The following is a 19,625-nucleotide window of genomic DNA, read 5'->3' on the forward strand; positions in this document are numbered from 1 at the left end:
TTTTAAACAATAGCCCAAGGATAATTTGCTTAGCATACGGAGCGCTACTACAATATACTTCGCTTTTTTCCTCTGCAGTGTGGCATTATCCTTGTTTACTGTTCAGTTTTTGCCGAGCACGTATTACTGGTCATAAAGGGCCTTTCAATTCTCACATAAAGAACTCCACTGACGGCCTCATGGACATGCTTCCCCCAAGGAGGAAAGCCCCGGTACCGCTTTCAGAAAATGCTATTGAAGGTCCCTCCAGCCCGCCACCCTCGACACACCTTATTTTCAGTTACTCTGAGCTTGTAGAGAAAGTTTTGTTTTGGACACACCAGCCCATATTTAGTGCATTCACAAAAGGATTCTTTACATTTTTTCAGAGGTCTATCCATCATCCCTGGGTTATGACTTAGGAAAACACTAGAAGCCTGGCCATCAGGAGAAAAATAAACAGTGAATTCCATTTTAAATTGGAAACAATTGGACTTGATTTGTAATCTGAAATTCTTTTCTTGTGCTTTTTTCTTTTGTGTTGCCTTTCTTAAATTTTTCTTCATTATAGAAATAATACACCCTCACTGAAAATAGATTCAACCCATACAGAATAACATAAAGGATAACATAAAAATATCATACAAACCCATTCTTCAAAGAGTATAATGAACAATCTGCTGTCTATCCTTCCAGATTTTCCTTTACATGTAATACATATATATTAACAATCCCTGACATGAACTTCCAGAAGTTGGGTGTGAAATTTCGCATGCCTGTGTATCATATATGCACTTTATTTTTTCAAAAATATTTATTTATTTTTAGAGATAGGGGAAGTGGGGAAGAAAGAGAGGGAGAGAAACATCAATTAGTTGCCTCTCACACACCCTGAGTTGGGACCTGGCCAGGAGCCCATGTGCCCTGACTGGGAATCAAATTGACGACGACCTTTTGGTGCGTGGGACGATGCCCAATCCACTGAGGCACGCCAGTCAGGGCTGTATATGCATTTTAAAGGGAAAGGGACCATGCCTTTTATTGTTTTTTTAAAATAAAATAAAATAAATGTTTAAAATAAATGTTGCTACATATTTAACATAACCTATATAAAGTGTACCATAGTAAAGTATATATAACTTTACATTCCTGTTTAGTTTACAAAAATCTAATTGTGATCTACATATAATTCTAAAATTCACTTTTCCCATTTATGAACTTTTTTCCATTTTTGAAGTATTTTTTGTTGTTCCTAGTATCATTTATCACTTGGTTTTTCTGTCTTTAAGAACCAGAATCCGGGGCTTGGAGACGGAAAAGTCTGGACTGAACTCCAGGCTGAGCCACTTACAAGTTCTGTAAGTTTGGCAAGTTACTCAGACTGTAGAAGTCTCTGTTTTGTCATCTGTGAAATCAATTAGAATTATAATGGAACTATTGCAAGGACTAAATAGTTGGCACATGCAATGACTGGCAGAGAATGAATACTCAATAAACATTCGTACTTTCTGTAGGTAGAAGCACTCGGTCCAAAATCATATATATAACATCTGGAGAAGGTTTTTACACTCAGGATTTAGGATGACAATAAAGTAGATTACTGAGAATAAAGCTGACGCCACATGCTGGGATAAAATAGTATTATCCACTGCTTAAGAGTAAGTCAGCAGACAAATGATGGTTTCTGCAGCTGTAAATGCGACAAAGGATCGGGTGTCAGTCCCAACCAGCACGGCTAAGGGAATTGCCACAGACTGACCTACTCAGGACTCCCGTTCTCTCCTGTGGCACTGGGAAGGCCACAGTCTATACCATTCCATGCTGGGACTGGCCGTCCCTTTCTGGGTTTTGTTACTCAGTTCTCAGACGTTGCATGGACAGATGCTGTAAGTTCAATGAAAGTGCAGAATTCCATTTCTTACGTGTGTTCCTGGTGGTCTGCTTCATTTACTCACACAGGGGTGGCTTGGGTCTTTAGCCAGAACTGGCCCTGCTGTGTCCACTCTTCGCCTCTGGCACACTGGGCAGCCCACAGCGAGGGTCGGCCTGGGATAAGGCCCTGCCATGACCTCCACTCGCCGGGCCACAACTAAGCCCCGGCATGGGCTAAACACTTGGCACATTTTACTTTTGTGATTTCACAGCAATTCTGGAAGTTATCATCTCTGTTTTGCAGATACAGGACTTGAGGTTTAATGAAAACAAAGAACCTGTACCACATGACACACTTAGTAGGGGACAGATCAGGTATTTGAGTCTATTCCGGGCCCTGAAGGTTAGGAATGCTACCTGTACAGCTTTGGCTTCTGTGTAGTGAGCTGTTGAGCGAGCCAAAAAGTCCATTTAGTTTTTCCCATAAAATAAAAGACACATATTTTATTTTCACCAATAACTTTTTTGATTTGGTTATTTTGAGTATGTTGGCTCTCTCCCGTGTGGTACAACATTGACTGTTCTCAGTTAAGGTCTCGGTTTGATCACTATCGACTTGGACTGGTCTACCTGACCATAGAGCACCATCCAGCACCTGACCAAAGAGCACCACCCAGTGAGAAATCTCCAGCACAAAACTTTGCAAACCACTTTTGACACATTCAATCAGTCACAGCATCTTCTCCATACAAATGGAGAAGATGCACAAATCTTTCTTTTTGCATTTGAGTTTCTTTTTTACCTCTCTTGAAATAAAGCAACTATGCTGAAAATGTGTATTTTCTTTCATCTTTAATATTAAAATGGCTGTACAAAAATTCACCAATTTTGATAAGTTTTTTTTAAAATGCCCACTGACATGACAGCTGTCACAACACAATCTTGTTTCCAGTGACGTCAAAGACAATTAAACACCACTAGAGCCGTCTTAGAGAAAAAAGCAAACAAACAATTTGGCCAACCCAATACGTGTTGCACTTGCGAGACTTTGGTGGAAGAGGAGAAACACCAGTTTGGTGCCCACCGGAATCTTCCCTTGGACAGAGAGGATTCTGAAGCCCCAGCAGGTAACAACCTTCTCATCGGGGGGTCTTTCTGCAGGATGACACTTCCAAATTCACAGTCCTCGCCCACAGATTGGAGCTGTCATTAACCCCTGCAACTTTGCAGAAAGAGCAGCGAGAAAACTGATCAGAAAGAATAAATAAAGTTATCTGTAGTGGGTAGGATAACAGGCCACAAAAATGTCCACATCCTCATCCCTAAAACGTGTGGACATGTTACCTTATATGGCAAAGGAGACTTTGAAGATATAACTAAGAATCTGGAGATGGAAGAGGCTCCTGGGTGATCCAGGTGGGCTCGGTGTCAGCACAAGTACCCTTAGGAGAGGGAGGCAGGAGCCCTGCGGGCCGAGGGGAAGGCGGGAAAACAGAAGCCAGGACAACAGAAGCCAGGGTTGGGATGATGCAGGGAACCTCTGGAAGCTGGAAAAAGGCAAGGAAACAGGTTCCTCTCCAGTGTCTCCTGAAAGGAGCTCTGCCCCACTGACCTGCTCTGGCCTCCAAAAGTGCAAGAGAATAAACTTGTTCTACACACTAAATTCGTGGCGGTTTGTTACAGCAGCCACAGGAAACCAAAGCAATGTCTTATCCCAAGCATCTTAGAGCAACACTGTTTGTATTAAACTTGAAGACCTATAACCAGTTCATTTAAATACCTAAGACGAATGTTTCTTGGTATTTCAAACAATCCATTAGTGATGTTCTGATTGACCTGCTTCTCCCTCTTCATAAAGAAGATGAACACACCTGTGAGGTTTCAGGTGAACACTGCACTGTGTACTCCAGATACTTCCTAAACCTAACAGAAGGCCGTGCCCCCTCCCCTTGGAAACCACTGCAGGCGTGCTGCCGTCTGACTGACACACATTACAAACAACTGGGAGCACATGCCAACAGATCGGACAACGCGGGTCAAACAGACAAATTCCTAGCAACATACAGTCTTCCCAAACTGCACCAGGAGGAATCAGAAAACCTGAATAGACCAATTACAACGAATGATATTGAAGCAGTAATAAAAAAACTCCCAGCACACAAAAGCCCTGGACCGGATGCCTCCACAGACACACATTCACGCACAGACCCCAGCTTTACAAATCTAAGGCAGGCAGGCCTGATTGGAGGTGAATGCAAATTCCTCTCTTGCTCAGACACTTGTGAACATTTTCCACATCCACTTACAACAGCAACTTTCATCAGCTCAGTTGTAGGAAAGTTAAAAACTCATCCTCATTTTGATTCTAATGAGTTTCTTGAAGAAAAGCATGGTCTTCATTTACATACACAAATTTAGAAGCACTGTGAAATCTCAAACAAAATTAGCCACCAGAGAGAAATAGATAACCTAATAAAACCCAGGCTGAGCCACTCACATTCACAGGAGTCTGGATGATTCTGGCCAGTGGACCAAAGGGAGGGCAGCCAACGCTGATGGAAGAGCCAGCACAGCAACCCAGGAATAGAATTCAAACAGCAGGATCAAAGATCATTAGCAGACAGACAGGGCTTTTGTTGTCCTTGTCCTTGAAAATGAAGAGGTGTCCTGTAGTTGGAAGGTTCCTAACATTATTGTTATTTGAATGAGCCAGAAAACTTCAGATCCCAGAAATGCATCCTTTGTGGCCACGCATTTCAGAGAGAAAGCTTTGGTTTTCAGAAAACCTGCTACTTGTCTCTGGGCTCTCCCGCTGGACCCCGCAATCACCCGTGTTTCTGGTGCAGATGTTAGACAGCGTGGGGACAGCCAGGGAACACCGGTCTGCTCTCCTGTATCAGTCATTTAGCCAATCAAAGAGCTCCAGGTACCTGCGTATGCCTGGCACTCTAGACTAACTCCCTTAAAAAAAAAACTCATCTGGAGCTGGTGTCATAGTCATCAGGCAAAAGTGTTGTAATTATTATTTTGAGGGATTTTCCCTGTTACAGTCCCTTTGTAAACAGGCTGCTTCTTACTCTCTGGTAGTAACAGTTTACGTAGAAAAGATGATTTAAAATGCAAGATTCCCTATGCAAATGCTTTGTTGCCTGCCTGCAAAGAAGTAGGCTGGCAAATAGTTGCTATTTATTTCTTTACCGGGAAAAAACAAAATTAGAGCGAATGATCTGTCTGTGCATGCTAGCTGTCATCGGGACAACAGGGAGTCTTGACCCACTTGGCAAAAGGCGTGAACTTCCAAGTCTCTTTTTCTCCCCCAGAGCAAAGGGCAGAGTCGGCCACTGTCCATATTTCCTTAAAGTCATGATTTCAAATAATGTCATTTTCACCATAGCAATCTATTTAATCCAACATGAAATGTGGCTTAATCCTTATGCTGGTGGATGACTATTCCTATAAATGTTTAAAGAATAGATAAAATCTTTAGACTATGTTATGAGCCTTATGTTATAAGGCTTAAGAAAATGTGATCAGAACACATTTGTACATTATTAAGTGTAACTAATAACATCTAAATATAATCCCCCGAATCAAACATTAACTTATGACGCACAGAGTTCAGACAAAAGAGCTCTCATTCTTAGTCCATGCAGCTGTGGGCCTGAGACAACGTCCAGTTCCTCCTCGCCAATGTTGCTGTTTCACCTTCCACTTAATATATATATGAGGCCCCAATAATTTTATCTATATATCTTAAACCCCAATAATTAAATTTCTATATATGTTCTATTATATGTAGTGAATGTACTACATATATATGTAGTGAATATATACATAGAAATTCACTATATATAGTGAAGTGCTGTAGTGTCGGTGCAGGTGGATGGAACCCACAGCCAATAACAAGCCCCGGCTGCCACAGGAGGCAGTGCATTGGTTAAGCTGTGTCTGAGTGACCCTCTGCAGAGAGGGGACCAGGCTAGCACCACAGTACCTCCACATCAGGAAGTTCAGGGGAGGGGTGAGGTGAGGTGGGAGAAAACTCTCACCGAAATGCATCATTCCAAGAATTCAATAGTATGAAGCACAGAGGAAGGGCTTCTCTTATTTGGAAAACTGCTTAAAATAAACATCATAAAACAGTCAAAGAAATCTGTCCGTTCTGGTTCCGTCTCTCTCCTCCATTTCAACCTGCAAAGCCTGTGGTTGTAAAGCACACCTGGGGTGGCCCCTGCTATCACACGCCTGGATTTTCAGGAAGGCTCAGTCTAGAGACCGGCAGGCCCGGCAGAACACCAACAGATGGGTCCATTTCCTAGGGGAATCATTAAGATTGTATTTTATATTACTGGGGAGTTTCACTTTTGTAAATGGTTCCCATTGCTGTTTTGAAGTGAGATGGGCAGGGTTAGTGTGATATAGAGATAATCATAATAGGTGAAAAAGAAAGACACCGAGTTAGGGCTGCAACTGACATCTCTCGATTCTCAGTCCTACACAACTTGCCCAGCAGGAGTAGGTCTGTAAAGTATTCAACACTGAAGGCACAATACATGGCAGCAATTGGAGTTTGGCATAATCTAGATTATTTCATTCATTTAGTCAATCAGTCATCATCCCACAAATAGGCACTATTGGAGGCTCAACTACGTGCCATTGAGAAGAAGAACAAGACAGTCATGGCCTTGTTGTCATGCAGTTTACAGCCTCACTGGTGACTGTTTCTCAGTGAAAATGACCTGGAAATGCGGTCACAGCCCTCCCAGGGCTCTACACACCCCAGAGAAGCACAGAAGGGGCCCCGAGGCAGAAGCTCCAGGAGCAAAGTGGTAAAAGAGCCACAGGAGTTAGAGATTCTTCCCAAGAAGAAAGCATTCCATGGTCAAGTTAGTTTGGAAAACACATAACACTATATCTTCCTCTTAACCATTTACAATACAATTAAAAGCACCGAAAAATCCTCCAATAGAGAAACACATTACATTTCACTCACCCAGAAAATAAATATGTTCATCACAGAACACATCCCCTAGGGCCAGCTTTCTGTGGGTCCCGCTGTGTTGGTCGGGCCACAGTCGTAGAGCAGAGTCAGAGGGCTCTGGCGTAGAAAGTGCACCTTCCTGGCAGCACACACACTTGTTAGAAGGCCTCTGAGCCACTCACTTCTGGGACCCCCTGGGTTTAAGGCACTCTCAGAGGAGGCAGAGAGCAAGGAAGCCCTGCTGGCTGTAAACAGTGAGCTCTAGAAGGCTACTCCTGATCACTTCCTGCAGCCCTGGGCACCTTTCCTGGCTTCTGGGTCATGGATTTTCTTGGGACTTGGCTCCATAGCCTCGGACTTGGGTGGCTTTCTGTGCTCTTTGAGCCAAGTCTTGTCACAACCCCATTTAGCTTCCTCGTGCTTGTTCTCATCCTTGGTCCAAGGATATAACGTGATCCTGGACCCCACAGCTTCACCCTACAACTCTGAGGCCAAGGGATTCTCTAGTAAGCTTCCATCCACTCTTCCTTCTGTGTCAATATATGGCTACCACCTTAAATCTAACCTGAGGTTCCTTGTGAGAATTAGTTACCTTGTAGGAGGGGGTAATGGTCCATCCCCACTTTAATGGGGAACGCTGAACAGTGATCCAGGAATCCTGGAAAGGCCAGGAGACACTGATGTATTATAACACATATCATCTTATTTCAGGTCCCAACAGAAGAGGTGGAGGTTGCAATATTTTCCTGTTTTCCAAGTTAGGAGAACTGATCATTTAAGAAGTGGTAACATACCCAAGATCACAGAGCTTAAGTGATAGAGCCAGTCTTACCTCAGAGTGCATGCTGCTCTGAACCATTACACCTCCTTAGATCCCCGCCGCCACCCCAAACCCTTACCCATTCACTCTCCCAAATCACTGTCCAGGAGCATGGCACTTCTGCATGGTCACCATCCTGGGGCCACCCAGGGTTCCCATCCCCATCTCTCCCTCCCCGGTCTGAGCAGCACATCATACACTGGGTTTGTTCTTCTCTCCCTGTCCCTCCATCAGAGTGATGCACTTCTGCTGGGGTTAACTGGTAAACCACTCCACGCTAATGTTTCCTTTCTGGTAACAAAATGCTTTAACCCAGGCTAAAAGTGTATGTCTCCACAGACTCCCCATGAAGGTGGCTCTAGTGATAGAATGGCGAAGACCAGTGGGGGAGACTGTTGGGTTGCATTTAGAACTTCAGCATCTCATGAACCCCTGCTGACTCTGCCTGGGCCTGCGTTCTCTGCCTCCCTGTATGTGAGCATCGTGGTAGTTTATTATTATTATTATTATTATTATTATTATTATTATTATTAAACAAAAAACCTATGCCCATGGTGCACCCCAAACTAAATGACTCAGGATGCCTAGGAAAGGGGCCTCATCACTGGCATGCTATTAAAGCACTCTAGGCAGTTCTTACATGAGATTAGAGATAAATATTCATTTCCTAAACATAGGGCTGGCTATGGAAATGGAAACACTTTTTCTGAACTTTGTTTTTTATATCCCAAAGAGGCTAGTGAAAGAGGATAAATGTGCTTACTCAGAGGAAAGAGGTTTAGTAGTCATGGACGTGGCTGATTACCATGTCCTCATGGGCCAGAATTGGCCTCTTTGGGGTTTGGGTTTCTCACCGAGTTAGGAGGGATTAATGCTAACTTACCTCAAAGGTAGGTGATGAGAAATGACTCATCCGGATGGCCACGGGGTACCACTTAGGCAAAGTTAAAATGCTGCCATGACAAGCAAGGGGATTTGGGTGGTTTGACTCTTCAACGTTGCTAAGAAAGCCCGATAATCATCCGCTATGGGCCAGAGGGGAACTCGGTGAAGCAGACAGCACAGCCCACTGACTACCAATAGGCGGCCACTACTCTTTCCTCTCGTTAATACCTTTCTTCTGGATAGCAATTTGGGAAAATAAATCACAAGAAAAGAACACAACACCTTGAAGATTGTTTGGCACACTCCCACAAAGCCAATGCTATCTTATTTTTAAAACTATTTTATTTACTTATTTATTTATAGAGAGGGGAAGGGAAGGAGAAAGAGAGGAAGAGAAACATCAATGTGAGAGAGAAACATGAATTGGCTGCCACTTATAACCGCCCTGATCTGGGGACCAAACCTGCACAACCCAGGCATGCACCCTGACTGGGAATCGAACTTGTGACCTTTCCCTTTGCCGGCAACACCCAACCAACTGTACCACACCCACCAGGGCCCAGTCTTATCTTATTAACAAACCATTTCCTGGAAACAGGTGTGCCCCTACTTCAAAAATAAATGGGGACCTGCAATGAAAGAAACGACCAAAGTATTCTTTCATTTTATAAGCTTTCTTGAAATAGATACTTCCTTTGAGTATAGTTCATTAACTTATTACCCCTGGGAAGAAAAAAATGGAGTTGTACCTCTGAAATCATCTCATTAACCAGTGGGAAAATGTAATTTAATTTATGAAAACTTTACAGTAACTCATGATATTGGAAGCGAGGCATGCACCCATTAAGCTAGAGGAACTCTAAGAGAAAGAGACATATTTAGGTTGCAAGATGTAATTTTCAGCCCTTGCCATCACCATCTCGTATCACAAGTGATGGGGACCACGGACCGTGAGTAAGGGCGGAGGACTCATCACCACTGATACGAGGAGGTCTACCCGTAGCACATTAGTTCTGCCAGCCAGGCTCTCCCCTCCTCAACTTCCATGTGGCCAGCACCAAGGTTCGCCTGCTTTGAGTAAGAATCGTTTAACACGAACTCTCGGCCTGTCTATTATAAAGCTGAGAGCTGCGCTAGGCTTTCTAAGGAAGGTGCATATCTTATCTTCCTAAGATAATATGGTATGCTCCCTGCCCTCCACTCTTGTCAATTTGTGGTGACCAGAGAGCCACATTTGACAGCCTGGGTCCTTGGAAGAGTGTCCATAAATGGGATTAGGAGTATGGCTGCCAGATGCCCAGTTAAATCTGAATTCCAGATAAACTACCAATACTGTTTTAGCATATGAGTATGTTCCAAATACCCCATGAGACATATTTACACAGAAAAGAAATCAATGTTTATCTGAAATTCAAGTTTAATTGTGTGTCTTGTATTTTTATTTGCTAGATTTGACCACCTTACTGAGTGGCGTCTGGAGGTTCTGTTACGAGCTTGTGAATTAGCCCTATCCTCAGGTTGCTTGTCACTAGCTGGGCTCTGCAGCTGCTTTCCAGTTGTGGAGGTGGTCTGGGCTGATGACTTCCTGTTTGCCTTTGAGGTCTTTAAGACCCAGGGCCTCTATGCACAGCAGGGGGGTTTAGTGACGCTAGGTGGACACATGGGGTTGAGGGTGCAGATCATGACTTTGTAATTTACTGACCCCAGAAGGCAAGACCTGCCTTCGAGACCAAAAGCCTGTATTCTAGAATCAATGGTTAAAGGCGAGGGCACAGAACTTGCCTCCTCACATAACATGCTGCCTAGTCACATTCTTGGCTGAAATTCCTGGTGCGGGGCAATCTTTCCACAGTGGGAGGTCCTTGCAGAGTGAGAAGGTTAGGAGGTACAGATGCCTCTCAAGGACTGGTTGGTACAAGTTAAGAATCACACAGGAAGTTTTATGATGAGGCAGAACCCAAACCCCAGCCCTGACATCCACATTTGATTCTGATTCCAAGGTTTTCTTCAGCCTCAAGAATCTACCTCATAACCACATCGCTTTGATTCTGACCCCAGTGGTTGGAGGCCCGTGTTTAGGTCTTGCACCTGCCCTCTCTGGCTCTGGGGACTATTCCAACCAAAGCCCCTTGGGGGTCCATTTGGGTGGGCGCTCCTCTCCACTGACCCAGCAACTCAGATCCATCTGGGACTTTGAATAATAAGGGGACTCTAGCTTCTCTTCCTGTGCCACATTCGTGCAGTCATTTCTCTCCCTGTGTCTCTAGCCCTGACTACAGTATGGGCTGCCAAAAATGTGTCCCTTTGCCAGTCACTTCACACTGCCAGCATTCCCAGACCTCGTCTTCCTATTAGTGTGGCCTGGCATTTCACCGATGGCTGCCAAGGCAGCCCCTGAGTCACACAACTGGGAATGCCCTGCTCTTTACTGTCCCACATCTACCATGACAGTGTCGAGTGCTGTCGAGCCTCACTCTCAAAAACAAGCTCAATTTGATACTGAGACATTGGGGGTGTGACAGACATGCCCTGTGAGGCAGGACTCCGCAGTGGCAGGTGAAGAGCAAGCCCACAGGGAGTGGCGTATTCCCCCGACAGTCCTGTGCCACAGACAAATAAGAGAACCCTGCTTAGATGTCTTTAGTGACATGCTACGTCCTGGCGTGAGTGATCCCCGGAGACGAGTGATGGATGGTATGTGGAGTACATGACGGGACTGAGAGCGGCTGCGACGGGAAGAGTGGATGCCCATTTAGGAGAAGCAGATGCCTGCCCTGCCCCGAGATAATGCCCAGCTAGTGCGCTCCTTAACTCCAATTTCAGAAAGCGCAAACCCAACCTCTCCACAGGTGTTTCATTCATCCTTTCACCCATTTGGCAAATATTTATCAAGCACCTGCCACACGAGTGCTTGACAAACACGCCGGTGTCGGAGCCCGGGGACAGCAGTGGTCTGTATGCTGCATGTTGAAGCTGTCCTCGATAGCAGCATGTGAACTTATACCTTCCCTAAAATGACTAACAAGTTCTGTTTTTGTTAGATACCCAGGCATATATTTTCTACTATTCTTTGTACTGTACACATGTATTATCACACTTTTTGCATGAACAATTTACAAAATTTTTCTTAAGAATGGAGTGGACTGATTAGAACATTCTGATAAATTGTCAAACGTATATGTTGATGGGCAGTTTTCAAAGACTTCAGATATGATGAAATATACTTAACAACTAAAACTTCACCAAACAGAATTTAGTCTTTCACTGGTGACTTAATCAAAAGTTTTGTCAGAATAATGGTGCAAATATTCCAGTGGTTTCATCATAAATATAAATTATAATTACATAATTACTATTATAGGGTAGTTTTATAGAAAACATTATGAAGCCTTGATTTTTTTCAGTTACTTTGGGTTTTATGCAAGTGACTTTGCTAAATAACAAATTATATTTTATAAAACTATGAAATTAGCTCTCCCTACAGATATTACCTGGCTACAGTTTAAATGGCCACTCACACAGTACTGAGGGCAAAAGAGAATTCAGATTTTAAAATTCCATCAGTAAATGAGTGGATCAAAAAACTGTGGTACATTTACACGATGAAATTCTATGTAGCAGAAAGAAAGAAGGAGCTCTTACCCTTCACAACAGCATGGATGGAACTGGAGAGCATTATGCTAAGTGAAATAAGCCAAGTGGTGAAAGATAAATACCATATGATCTCACCTATAAGAACCTAATCAACAAGACAAACAAGCAAGCAAGCAAAATATAACCAGAGACACTGAAATAAAGAACAAACTCACAGTAACCAGAGGGGAGATGAGAGAGGGGTAATGGGGGAAAGACTGGAAGGATCACCAAGGGACATATATAGAGGGCCCACAGACAAAATCAAAGGGGGGTAGCATTGAGGGTGTGAGGTAGGGGTGGGTGGGGCAGGAGAAAGTGGTGGAGGAAAAATGGCATCAACTGTACTTGAACAACAATAAAAAAATAAATAAAGTTAGAACTTTTCTATGTGAAAAAAGGAAGAAAACACTTAACAAATATTCAGGATTTTAAAAATAAATTGTCTAAACCAAAAGAAAACAGAGTCATTGAAGTATAACCCTGTTTGATATCTCAACTCATGTATCACTCACTTGCTCTCAACCTTTCACTAGCTTCCTGCTGCCTATCAGGTCAAATCCAGCTTATTTTAAATTGATCAGTTCCAGCCCCTTTATAGACCCACCTTATGGATTGTAAGTTTTTTTCTTTTCCCAACAAGTTTCTTGATCCCAGATAGGGTGTCTTATTTCTGTTACCAAGATACACTTAAGATGTTTCTTCGCGGACAATCCTTTTACCTCTGTAGTCATGCCCAATGTTCTTCATTGCTCACTTCTCTTACGTCACCTCAACGCCATGTACCCTTCTGTGGCTAACGTATTCATTGCTCACTTACCAGAGATTTAATAGGTGGGTACTAAGTGTGCAGCACTACACTAGGCACTAGGAGAAATCGCAACCCATAAAGGAGACATAGCTCTGGACCCCAAATGCATATGCTGTCCCGCCTCCCCAACTGGACCATAACCTTTTCAAGGACTGGCTGGACCGACATTACCTCGTAGTATCCTATGTAGCTGGCGTGTCTTGGAGAAGGTGGGTCATATGTGGGTCCTTAAAAGGTCTGGACGATTAGGCCACATCTGCCTGACGTCTGCAGTAAGCAAATAAGAGACAACTGGACGGACCTTACCAGTCTTTAGACACACAAGAAATCTGTTTGTGGGTGCTTAACTTCAGGGCTTATTATATGAAGTTAGTAAACATTGAAAGAATATATATGAATGAGCAAACAAACTAATTAGCCTTCTAAAGGGAAGATGAGAAGACCACCAGCAGGGGGTGACATTTAAGGAAGTGAGAAGAGAGTCAGGGCCATTGGATTCTCTGCAGAAGAGACAGAGATGCCTCCTTGAGTGAGGGCACAAGGATCACATTTCTGAGTGTTCCAAGTGCTAGGTTTGACCAACATATGGAGCTGCAAGCCAGTTGGACAGCTGCCATTTTGGCAGCTTTGTCAAAAGAAAAAAGACTTTGCTGAATGAGCTAAATCTTACCTGAGCACAAGGGATTCCCTAGCTTCACTATAAACTATTAGAGAGAAAAAAATGAGTTAGAGGCATTGGAAATGGGACAAAAGAGAGTGTCAGGGAGACTACGGGGTCTAACAATAGAAAACTAAGCAGCAGATTAGACAGAGTGGATGTGAGAGGGGGAAACAAAGGCAGAAAAGGAGGACTGAGCAGTGGCCAGGGGAAAACGGCCCATCACTGCCATGCACCACGGACTGTGCTGCAGAGCGGGTCCTGGCCAGCAGGAGGCGACGAGGGAGGTTTTGCCAGACCGTATAGGCCGGTGTCGGTGCAGCCTAAATCTTCTCCTGGAACCAGCAACACCATTGATGTGTAAGACATCGTTCCAAACTCACAAACACATGTGTACCTGCAGCCTATTTGCAAATTGATTGGTAGCTGAAGTACATTTTCCTTCAGAAATGGTTTTAATTAGGTTAGATATTTATACCAAATCACAAAAATCTATCTAGTCTATACAGGTATTTTAGTCATCTCTAATTAACCCCTTCTGGTCCAGTTACTCTGGTCATCTAAGAAATAAATCCAAAACTTGACTTAAAACAGTAACAATTTTTGTTTTGTTCATGAACCTGCAATTTAGGGCAGGGCTGGGCAGAGATGGCTCATCTCTGGTCTAGCTGGCCATGGTTGGGCCTGGAGTCCCCTGAAGGGTCGCCCACTCACTCATCTGGCAGTGGACACTGGCTGTCGGCTTTAACACAAACCTGTGGCCCCTCCTCGTGATCGGGCTTCCTCACAACATGGAAGCTGGTTTCCAAGAGCAAGAGTCATGTGTGAGAGAAACAAAAAATAGCTGAGGAAAAAGAAATTGTGTTCTTTCTGTGATCCAGCCTTGGAAGTCACCTACATTGTTTCCACAGTGCTCTGCCTGTTGGGCCAATCACAGCTCCTGTGGGCCACCGGGGAGGGCGATAGGCTCCACCTCCTGATGGAGGGTATCAAGATTCTTGTAGAGCATGTGGAAGTGGGTATAATGATGTGGTCATTTTTGTGGAGTACAACCTGCTACAACATATAACACGACTTCCAGGAAAAATACAGCCTATTCCAGCTTGGAAGGCAATACGACGCAGCTGAATAAAGAGCCAGGAGTCAAGAGCCAAACACTTAAGAGTTCCAAAATATACCATGTGACACTGGGCAATTTGCTTACACTTTCTGTGCCTCAGTTTCCTCCTGTATAAAATAGATGTCATGAAGAAAAGAAAATATTTTGAAAAGAGCTTGAAAGACCATTGAAGTGTTAGCTGTTCTCATAACACCAGCGACAGACTCCCTCCGGCTTGAACAGTGGTACTGCCTGGTTCCTACAGGGACGGAGGTGGCAGCAGCTCTAGCAGAGGTAGAAAATTCATGATAACCATTCACATGACTGAGTACCTAGTATCTGTCAGTGACTGTGCAGAAAATTCATGATAACCATTCACATGACTGAGTACCTAGTATCTGTCAGTGACTGTGAGTTCACTTAAAAACCCACAAGGCAGATACTACTATTATGCAGGCAAGAAAACTGTGCCTTGGGGAACTTGCCCAGAGTAATATCTGCAGGTGGTGACAGGCAGGATTTACCCCCAGATCAGTTTAACTAGACAGAAGGAGCCTGCATCCCTGGATGACTGTGTGGAGTAGAATCCTTCTCCAAAATCTGATTTGTGGGAGAGCAAAAACGGAACTGTACTGTATCATACCACCAATAAATGGCGCTATTTATTTCAGCAGTGAGCCTATCCTGACCAGGTTAGTTCCAGGAAGATGTTACAGACCTCCGCGGGCCCCGCTAACTTAAGAATTCCTTTCATAAGGTGGAATGCCTCTTGTTATTGGCATAAGAAGAGTATTTGCATTAAAAATATCATTCTCTAGGTCAGCACCTACAAGTCTCATTTCCTTCTGAACTGGAGGACAGCCAGCCTTTGGTCCACTGGCAGGAGGACAGGACACACCGATCTGGACCCTGGATACTGATATGAGCACATTACTTACAAATTAGTCTGGCTATTCATCAGCTGAAAAGTGTCTCTTCTAAGGTTTGATGCTAGCGCAAAATCAAATAGTTCCCAGGCTGTTTGCTTTTCTTTTTTTGATTTGATGTCAGTTTGTTTTTTCTTTTAATGAGGATTCTCTCTTTGACTCCACTGGCTAGCACGGCTATAACGGAGACACATGGGCAGGTTCTCTATATAGTTACCGTGAGTTCCGTCGCGGTGGGAGACCACACCTGCCTGTTCTCCGCAGCACACCCACTGTAAACCTCATTGAATGCACGTAAAACTGTGTGTCTGAATCGAGCTCAGGCAAACAAAAGTCAGAGGCCATAGAGTAACTTGGGCTCTTTATGCCAGTGGCACAGATCACTCAAAGACCAGATGAGGGAGGAGCCCAAAATGCCGACTCTACTACTGTGGATGCAACAGCCAGTTAATAAATGCTTGCAGGCTGAGTGGTGTTACCGCACGCTGCACCTCATCCATGCTAAGACGTGGGAAGGTATAGGTGGGATAACTGGTGGGATGCTATTTTTATCTCCAAAGATGTTGTCAATATGGTCATCACCAAATTGGTCGTGGTTTCAGATGTATGAATCACATGAAAGCCTGCGGGAGTCAGCTGAGCAGCCAGCCAAATGTTGTAACACTCTTGTTGACATTTACCTCTAATAGATGAGATTTAAACTCATTTAAGTAAAGAAACTATGGAATCACTCTTTAAAAATCCATCTTGCATAAAAGCAAGATGCTGCCTTTGGTTTTCCCGCAGTCAACGGGACAGAGTTCAGAAACTATGGGCAATCCTTCCACTAGGACAGGCGACAGCTGGGATGTCTTTCAGACTAGAGATTTCTTTCCTGCAAATCAAATACAGAACTTTAATGTTAGCTGACTATACTGTATTTCATGTTAGTATAAATGAAATTTTTAATGAATGCTGTGTCTCTAATTAATGGTATTTATAGAAAGGTGTCAAAAAAAACTAAGGCTCGCTGCAGAGGGAAAAAGAACATACTGTCTTTAGTTTGGAGAATGTGGCTCCACTGAATTTAAATATTTACCATATAAATGTTCTATCAGAATCTTAATGAGCATCACTTTTATGGCATTACTTCTGGAAACAATAAGAAAATGCCATGCTTTGGAATGATAATTCTTGTTGGATTGCCGTCATGGGGCACCATTTAAATAGCAGTTGATTTCATTAAAAATGGCACATTCCTCTCTGAACTCAAAATTCCAAACACCTGTCATCAAAGAAGCACATAGTACAGTGTGGAGCCAGAGATCTTAGACTTTTTCCAAGTTTCTTCATCAAGGCCCCCAAAGCAGGTGCTCTTTTCTAGTCTAAAGAATAAGACATGTTTGAGAAAATCCTATTTCGTCATTTCCCAGAGAACACACGAAGAGAAATTGCTAAGCTTCCCTTTCAAATGTTAGGGATTTGGATGGAGCTTAAACAACAGCTTGTGCAAAACATCATGGCTCCAGTTCAGTCATACCGAGAAAGGATGGCTCAGACCCCCCAAACCCAGGCCAGACAGACGACGCTGCATGACATCAGCCAACCAGCTGCAAAGCCAACCTGGTGGGTTGGAGAGGAAAACTAGGCATTATTGTCTGCAAATTCAATGTGACCTGGAGAATGAGACAACTATTCAGTCCCACTAAATATTCACACCTCCTGTATTGTCCTTAAATACCTGATACGTCAAGTAAGATTCTGAGTTCAGGTTATCTGGACTCCATTACCCACTTCATTTTGTGTCTCCATTCCCCACTTCATTTTGAACGTGTTTTGTCCTGGGGACCTTTGGCAGATAAACCTGCAGGCTCTATCCTGACTTACTGGAATTGAAATTGCAACTCATCAATACACACAGGTGCTTTACACTAAATGTTCTTCAATGCATGTTTCAAATGTTGTACACAAAGTACCTTCTAGAGTACTTACTCCTGAAGGTGTGATCTCATATAACATTCCACATTCCCCATCTAAGTAGTCCTGCTTATCTTCTGAGCGGATAAAGGTCCCTTTGTAAATGGCTACAGTCTTACTTCTGTGGTCCATGGTTTTAACTTGCATAACCTGTGTTAACACCATGAGTTTTTCGGCTTAACCCCTATCTAACCAGTAAGAGTTTCTCAGTCCAAGTCACATAAGACTCCTTATGGATTTCAAGGAGGAAAATAAGAGGAAGTCACAATTTGGTAGTGGTATGGATATATCATCCCTTTTCACACAGAAATTAGAATATTCTGGGAAATTCACACTTTCAGAGAATAAAATCAGATATGGTGGAACTAAATGTGGAAATGCCCAGTGGTGGTTTTTGCTTAATGCTGTTCTATGACCTTCTGGCATTACTAGCTCACAACCATTAAACTCAGGGGTAGATAGACTTCAAGGGGATCCAGAAACTGAGATGGAAAAAAAATACTACATCTTTAGTTTCACTAACCTCAAACTGAAATTTAGTATTTTTTCATTAAAATGGAGGCTGCAAACCACAATACCTGTGATTCTGTTGACAAGAAAAATTGCAGATGTTCTCATATCATATTATAGTCATTATAGATATCTCAAAATATCTTTTACCCTCATTGCTACTTCAAATTATAGTAGTTATACCCGCTAGTTTGCATTATTAAGTAAAGCACACATCATGATTTTTAAAATAATTGGTTAATGTATTTCAGTAAAAGCAGTTTCCTTTGTAATCTAGAAGCCCTATCCCTATATTATGCACTTAAAAACAGCATTCTGAGAGGAGTCGACAGGCTTCCCCAGACTGCCAAAGAGGTCCATGGAACAAAAAGGTTAAAAATTCCTGAGACAGCACACAAAACATTTAATAATGCAACAGCTGGGTTTCTAGAGTGAATCATTCTTTGCTAGTATCTTTTGAGGCTGAAACAAACTTGACCTTGAAATCAACATAATTTCCTTGTTGTAAATAGGCGATTCTGTTGACAGTCATTTCCCGCCCCTCCTTATTTTGCCGTAAGAGACCTGTAGATTCTAAGAACACCTAGGCTATCATAGCATAGGTTGTTTTCACCTCATTATAACATTTATCATTTACATTTTGCCATCAACCCTGAATTAATTGTTCTCACATCTAATAGTGCTGAACGCCAGCCTATTTTATAAAGGCACCAAATACAATCATTTTATAACCTTAATTTGAAACATAGAAAGAGCATCAAGAAAACTACGGTAATTCCTTATTTTGAGTAAGAAAAGAGTCAGCACCAAAGCACTCTATCAACAACAGTGCTTTTAAATAACAGTGCTGCTGGTCCAATCCACGCTCATCACCGAGTCACAATTATGAGATAAACGAAGTGATGTGCCAGGAGATGTACCCCGAGTACAAGCCCATCAGCCCTTTGGAAAATCCCCCATGGAGACTCTGACTGAAATAGACATCTCTAAAGCCAGCAAGTTAAATGAATATTCACTCACTGAAAGGTATTGAGAAATTACCAATGCACCCACGAATATTCACTTATCACTGAAGCTAAGTACTTTGCAAAATGCTCATCTCCAGAGTAAAATAAATGCAATCAGAATTTGAGAACTAATGAAGAACATAAAAAAATAAGAATAATATATTCTCACATTAAATTGAGATGTAATTTACATACAATGAAATACATATTTTTCACATACACAACAAAGCCATTATTTTCTACTCATCAGAGTAGTAGGTACATTACACGTGCTGCTTTTAAATTTGCCTTTTTTCCCCTTTTCAAATTTGTAAAATGTAGAAAGCAGTTATACATCTAGGCTTTGATTAACTTCAATATCACAGGTTTCCTTGGAATTCCAAGCCACAGAATAATCCAACTCATGCACAATGATGGAAAACGCAAAACCACCAAACTCGGGAAGGAAGTGAGCTACATTAAGGCAAATGAACCAATTTGCACTATAT

At 42.8% G+C, this 19,625-nt stretch overlaps 1 protein-coding gene across 2 annotated transcripts in view; it reads right to left on the minus strand.

Annotated features, from left to right (window-relative positions):
• Positions 1–19,625, minus strand: part of NCALD (neurocalcin delta) — a 155,867-nt gene that overhangs the window by 55,690 nt on the left and 80,552 nt on the right. The gene's annotated exons all lie outside the window — the stretch shown is intronic.

This window comes from Sturnira hondurensis, unplaced genomic scaffold (genome assembly GCF_014824575.4).
Source record: "Sturnira hondurensis isolate 20B ecotype Veracruz unplaced genomic scaffold, ASM1482457v3 Scaffold0006413, whole genome shotgun sequence".
NCBI lineage: Eukaryota > Metazoa > Chordata > Mammalia > Chiroptera > Phyllostomidae > Sturnira > Sturnira hondurensis.